The sequence below is a fragment of the Octopus sinensis genome, linkage group LG27 (genome assembly GCF_006345805.1).
Source record: "Octopus sinensis linkage group LG27, ASM634580v1, whole genome shotgun sequence".
Taxonomy (NCBI): domain Eukaryota; kingdom Metazoa; phylum Mollusca; class Cephalopoda; order Octopoda; family Octopodidae; genus Octopus; species Octopus sinensis.
Genome location: NC_043023.1, coordinates 9,983,680 through 9,991,361, shown reverse-complemented (window position 1 = coordinate 9,991,361; position 7,682 = coordinate 9,983,680).

Here is a 7,682-nt window from a genome sequence, read left to right as displayed (position 1 = left end):
TTGTATCAATATTGAAAGTAATTTTTTGAAAGAAATGTCTTATCTCTACATATAAAGCTGAAGTTGTCTGTGTATAGCAGGTTTGGTAGCCTTCAACTAACACTATCTCCTCCGAGACCCTGCGGTGCAAGTTGACCAAAATTGAGAGTATGATAGAAGAAGGCTTGCTTTTCATTCCGTAGAAGAAAAAATTTTAATCGGACCATGTTAACACCAAAAATTATTTACATCAAAAAGGTGCTTTTTTTCTATGAAAATCCCTTTTTTTTACGCTTTTTTTACTGTTGTGTCATCATTTTTCGGTGTATTTCAACCAGAAAAATGTTCACTTAAAGAGAATAACAATCTACATAATGCAAAATATTTACTTTTCAAAAATTCCAATTCTAAAGGGTCGAAACAAACCTGAGCAACGCCAGGCGATACTGCTAGTATAAAATTAAATGCTTCCACAGAGGGGAAAAAAAGACATAACAGTGTGTAATGACAACTTACTCTTACTCTCTTTTACTCTTTTACTTGTTTCAGTCATTTGACTGCGGCCATGCTGGAGCACCGCCTTTAAGCGAGCAAATCGACCCCGGGACTTATTCTTTGTAAGCCTAGTACTTATTCTATCGGTCTGTTTTGCCGAACCGCTAAGTGACGGGGACGTAAACACACCAGCATCGGTTGTCAAGCAATGCTAGGGGTACAAACACACACACACAAACACATACACATACACACATATATACGACGGGCTTCTTTCAGTTTCCGTCTACCAAATCCACTCACAAGGCATTGGTCGGCCCGGGGCTATAGCAGAAGACACTTGCCCAAGATGCCACGCAGTGGGACTGAACCCGGAACCATGTGGTTGGTTAGCAAGCTACTTACCACACAGCCACTCCTGCGCCTAACTTGCTAACATAAATTATCTAACTACATCATTATCTATTGGGTTGGCAACTAAGTTCCCACAGTGTTTTTAAATTTAATTTTTTTAAAAGTTTAATAAAAAATAACAACTAATTAATCAATAATGTATACACCCTTGTTATTTACAACTTCTTCCCAACGTTCAACAAAATTTTCAATACCTCGTTGGTAGAAATCACCTGATTTCGACTCGAAAAATTGATCCAACCAAGCTCTCAATTCTGCATCAGAATTGAATGAAACTCTGTGCATAGCATTTGAAAGAGGTGGAAATTCGTTGGTGCCAAATCAGGAGAACGTTGGGTGTGGCAGCACTTTCCAACCATGTGTTTGAATGGCTTCCTTGGTCGTTTCATCTGTTGAACATAGAGTTCCGTGTTAACCGTTTGGTTCCGTTCAAGCAATTTGTAATGGATAATCCCTTCCTAGTCCCGCCATATGCACAACATCGTTTCATGCGGATGAAGATCTTGTTTTACGAGCAGTGTCGCCTGTTTACCGGGGCTAAGCCATTCCTTACGCTGCTTCATATTGATGTACAGGTACCATTTTTTGTCGCTAGTAACTATATTCGGTAAAGAAATCATTGCTTGTGTCCATGAGTTGAGTGGTGACGAGTAAGCAAACAAGCGAAGATTGTGGTTTGTTGATTTTTGTTGTTGTCACTTAAAGCATGCAGAAACCATGCTCCATACTTCTGAACCTTTCCCATCGAGTGAAGATGCTTCTCTATAGCAGTATGGGAGCATTCCATTTTCTCTGCCAATTCCCTTGTCATTTGATGAGAATTTTCATGTAAAAGTTGGTTTAATTGCTCTTCGTTGAACCCAACTGGACGGCCAGAACGAGGTGCATCTTTGAGGTCAAAATTTCCATTTTTGAACTTGGCATACCAATCACGAGCGGTTCTTTCAGCCATGGCACCCTCTCCATACACAGCAAAAATGTCGTGAGCAGCTTTCGTGGCCTTAGAACCTTGATTAAAAGCAAAAACAAGGAGGTGTCGAAAATGCTTGTTTTTCTTAACTTGACTTTCCATTTTAATGATCTGAAATTAACTAAAATTAACTAAGATTAATCTGGGAAAGAAAGCAAAATAGATTCCAAAATGATTCAAAAATAGAATTCTTGCAAAAAATAGATTCCAGAATTTAAAAACAATAAATTCCAAAATTTAAAAAAATGGTGGGAATTTAGTTGCCAACCCAATACTTTGGCGACATTGCTTACTATTCTGGGTTTTGTTTTAATGGAAAAAAAAAAAAAGCCATTCCTTCAGAATATTATTTCCATCTCAGCTATTACCAGTTATAAAAAAAAAGGTACTACTGATATTACAGGGTGGGCCAAAAGTCATGCACCAGAACATATGACATTTAAAAATTAAGTATAAAGTAATTTTTAATTAGCATGTTGATAGTATTCAACTGTTCTCTAAGGTAATATTTTATTCCACTTTTCATTTATACTCTATGAACGGAAGTAAGCTTTACAGATTTTCTGTTTACTTGAAACCTGAGTTTCCGCGAGTCTCTTTATAAAGTGTTGTTTTTGAAATGTATAATATATATATATACATACATAGGCGCAGGAGTGGCTGTGTGGTAAGTAGCCTGCTTACCAACCACACAGTTCTGAGTTCAGTCCCACTGCGTGGCACCTTGGGAAGGTGTCTTCTACTATAGCCTTGGACCGACCAAAGCCTTGTGAGTGGATTTGGTAGATGGAAACTGAAAGAAGCCTGTCGTATATATATATATATATATATATGTGTATATATATGTGTGCATGTATGTTTGTGTGTCTGTGTTTGTCCTCCCAGCATCGCTTGACAACTGATACTGGTGTGTTTACGCCCCCGTTACTTAGCGGTTCAGCAAAAGAGACCGATAGAATAAGTAATAGACTTACAAAGAATAAGACCTGGGGTCGATTTGCTCTACTAAAAGGCAGTGCTCCAGCTTGGCCGCAGTCAAATGACTGAAACAAGTAAAAAAAGTAACAAAAAATGTAAAGTAAAAAAGTATATAATGTGAATTTCAACCTTGGTGCACGACTTTTGGTCCAAGCTGTATTTGATTTTGGTGGTACATAGATGATGCATTCTTATATGTACATACAATTGTGTAATGCATATTTATGCAAATATGTAAAATGTACTTTATTCCAGACTGAAATTATTACTACATGAAAAAGGCTATGAAACAAGTGTAATCCATCGTAAGATGTCAAGTGGTTAAATAAATACATTCACCTCTCCTTCCTCATGACTTTCTATGGTTTTTATTGTTTGTTCCTTCTCGAGCCATGCTTGGCTCAGAAAGGCCGGTTTCCTTGGCATATAGGTTCCCCACCTGGACGGGATGCTGCTCCGTCACAGGTGAGCTGCAAGATGGAGGAGGAAAGAGTGAGAGAAAGTTGTGGCAAAAGAGTCAGCAGAAGTTCACCATTACCTTCTGCCGGAGCCACTTGGAGCTTAGGTGTTTCACTCATAAACACACATCGTCCGGTCTGAGATTAGAACCTTCTATCCCTCGACCATGAGTCCGCTGCTTTAACTACTAGGCCATGTGCCTCCACAAATAATCTATGAGTAGGAGGTTCCTTCTCGAGCCATGCCTAGCTCATAAGGGCCGGTTTCCCGGTTTCCTTGGCATATAGGTTCCCCACCTGGACGGGATGCTGCTCCGTCACAGGTGAGCTGCAAGATGGCGGAGGAAAGAGCGAGAGAAAGTTGTGGCGAAAGAGTCAGCAGAAGTTCACCATTACCTTCTGTCGGAGCCGCATGGAGCTTATGTGTTTCGCTCATAAACACACTCATCACCCGGTCTGAGATTCGAACCCCAGATCCCTCGACCGCGAATCCGCTGCTCTAACCACTAGGCCATGTGCCTCCACATGGTTTTTATACACCTCATGAAATAATTTCATCAAATAGATCCTCTGGATATTATGCATAGACACTCTGCATTACACTTCTTCGTTTTGGATTACTGTGAGATCTGTTAAAGGAGATTTATGTGATAATCCCATATCTTATACTACACACACACACCTATATATGTATATATATTTATTTAACTGAAAAGTATATATTTCTCTACTACCACAAGGGGCTAAACACAGAGGGGACAAACAAGGACAGACAAACGGATTAAGTTGATTTTATCGATCCCAGTGCATAACGGTACTTAATTTATCGACCCCGAAAGGATGAAGGGCAAAGTCGACCTCGGCAGAATTTGAACTCAGAACGTAACAGCAGACGAAATACCTATTTCTTTACTACCCACAAGGGGCTAAACATAGAGGGGACAAACAAGGATAGACAAACGGATTAAGTCAATTACATCGACTCCAGTGCGTAACCAGTACTTAATTTATCGACCCCGAAAGGATGAAAGGCAAAGTCGACCTCGGTGGAATTTGAACTCAGAACGTAACAGCAGACGAAATACCTCTTTCTTTACTACCCACAAGGGGCTAAACATAGAGGGGACAAACAAGGATAGACAAACGGATTAAGTCGATTACATCGACTCCAGTGCATAACCGGTACTTAATTTATCGACCCCGAAAGGATGAAAGGCAAAGTCGACCTCGGTGGAATTTGAACTCAGAACGTAACAGCAGACGAAATACCTATTTCTTTACTACCCACAAGGGGCTAAACACAGAGGGGACAAACAAGGACAGACACACGGATTAAGTCGATTATATCGAACCAGTGGTTATTTAATCGACCCCGAAAGGATGAAAGGCAAAGTCGACCTTGGTGGAATTTGAACTCAGAACGTAACAGCAGACGAAATAATACCTATTTCTTACTACCCACAAGGTGCTAAACACAGAGGGGACAAACAAGGACAGACACACGGATTAAGTCGATTATATCGATCCCAGTGCGTAACCGGTACTTAATTTATCGACCCCGAAAGGATGAAAGGCAAAGTCGACCTCGGCGGAATTTGAACTCAGAACGTAACAACAGACGAAATACCTATTTCTTTACTACCCACAAGGGGCTAAACATAGAGGGGACAAACAAGGATAGACAAACGGATTAAGTCGATTACATCGACTCCAGTGCGTAATCGGTACTTAATTTATCGACCCTGAATGGATGAAAGGCAAAGTTGACCTCGGCGGAATTTGAACTCAGAACGTAACAGCAGACGAAATACCTATTTCTTTACTACCCACAAGGGGCTAAACACAGAGGGGACAAACAAGGACAGACACACGGATTAAGTCGATTATATCGAACCAGTGGTTATTTAATCGACCCCGAAAGGATGAAAGGCAAAGTCGACCTCAGCGGAATTTGAACTCAGAACGTAACAGCAGACGAAATACCTATTTCTTTACTACCCACAAGGTGCTAAACACAGAGGGGACAAACAAGGACAGATAAACGGATTAAGTCGATTATATCGATCCCAGTGCGTAACCGGTACTTAATTTATCGACCCCGAAAGGATGAAAGGCAAAGTCGACCTCGGCGGAATTTGAACTCAGAACGTAACAACAGACGAAATACCTATTTCTTTACTACCCACAAGGGGCTAAACACAGAGGGGACAAACAAGGACAGACACACGGATTAAGTCGATTATATCGAACCAGTGGTTATTAATCGACCCCGAAAGGATGAGAAGGCAAAGTCGACCTCAGCGGAATTTGAACTCAGAACGTAACAGCAGACGAAATACCTATTTCTTTACTACCCACAAGGGGCTAAACACAGAGGGGACAAACAAGGACAGACACACGGATTAAGTCGATTATATCGAACCAGTGGTTATTTAATCGACCCCGAAAGGATGAAAGGCAAAGTCGACCTCAGCGGAATTTGAACTCAGAACGTAACAGCAGACGAAATACCTATTTCTTTACTACCCACAAGGTGCTAAACACAGAGGGGACAAACAAGGACAGATAAACGGATTAAGTCGATTATATCGATCCCAGTGCGTAACCGGTACTTAATTTATCGACCCCGAAAGGATGAAAGGCAAAGTCGACCTCGGCGGAATTTGAACTCAGAACGTAACAGCAGACGAAATACCTATTTCTTTACTACCCACAAGGGGCTAAATACGGAGGGGACAAACAAGGACAGACACACGGATTAAGTCGATTATATCGAACCAGTGGTTATTTAATCGACCCCGAAAGGATGAAAGGCAAAGTCGACCTCGGCGGAATTTGAACTCAGAACGTAACAGCAGACGAAATACCTATTTCTTTACTACCCACAAGGGGCTAAACACAGAGGGGACAAACAAGGACAGACACACGGATTAAGTCGATTATATCGATCGCAGTGCGTAACCGGTACTTAATTTATCGACCCCGAAAGGATGAAAGGCAAAGTCGACCTCGGTGGAATTTGAACTCAGAACGTAACAGCAGACGAAATACCTATTTCTTTACTACCCACAAGGGGCTAAACACAGAGGGGACAAACAAGGACAGACACACGGATTAAGTCGATTATATCGAACCAGTGGTTATTTAATCGACCCCGAAAGGATGAAAGGCAAAGTCGACCTGAGCGGAATTTGAACTCAGAACGTAACGACAGACGAAATACCTATTTCGTTACTGCCCACAAGGGGCTAAACGTAGAGGGGACAAACAAGGGCAGACAAAGGAATTAAGTCGATTACATCGACTCCAGTGGGAAACTGGTACTTTATTTATCGACCCCGAAAGGATGAAAGGCAAAGTCGACCTCGGTGGAATTTGAACTCAGAACGTAACAGCAGACGAAATACCTATTTCTTTACTACCACAAGGGGCTAAACACAGAGGGGACAAACAAGGACAGACACACGGATTAAGTCGATTATATCGAACCAGTGGTTATTTAATCGACCCCGAAAGGATGAAAGGCAACGTCGACCTCAGCGGAATTTGAACTCAGAACGTAACAGCAGACGAAATACCTATTTCTTTACTACCCACAAGGGGCTAAACACAGAGGGGACAAACAAGGACAGACAAAGGGATTAAGTCGATTATATCGATCCCAGTGCGTAACCGGTACTTAATTTATCGACCCCGAAAGGATGAAAGGCAAAGTCGACCTCGGCGGAATTTGAACTCAGAACGTAACAACAGACGAAATACCTATTTCTTTACTACCCACAAGGGGCTAAACACAGAGGGGACAAACAAGGACGACACACGGATTAAGTCGATTATATCGAACCAGTGGTTATTTAATCGACCCCGAAAGGATGAAAGGCAAAGTCGACCTCAGCGGAATTTGAACTCAGAACGTAACAGCAGACGAAATACCTATTTCTTTACTACCCACAAGGTGCTAAACACAGAGGGGACAAACAAGGACAGATAACGGGATTAAGTCGATTATATCGATCGCAGTGCGTAACCGGTACTTAATTTATCGACCCCGAAAGGATGAAAGGCAAAGTCGACCTCGGCGGAATTGAACTCAGAACGTAACAACAGACGAAATACCTATTTCTTTACTACCCACAAGGGGCTAAACACAGAGGGGACAAACAAGGACAGACACACGGATTAAGTCGATTATATCGAACCAGTGGTTATTTAATCGACCCCGAAAGGATGAAAGGCAAAGTCGACCTCAGCGGAATTTGAACTCAGAACGTAACAGCAGACGAAATACCTATTTCTTTACTACCCACAAGGGGCTAAACACAGAGGGGACAAACAAGGACAGACACACGGATTAAGTCGATTATATCGAACCAGTGGTTATTTAATCG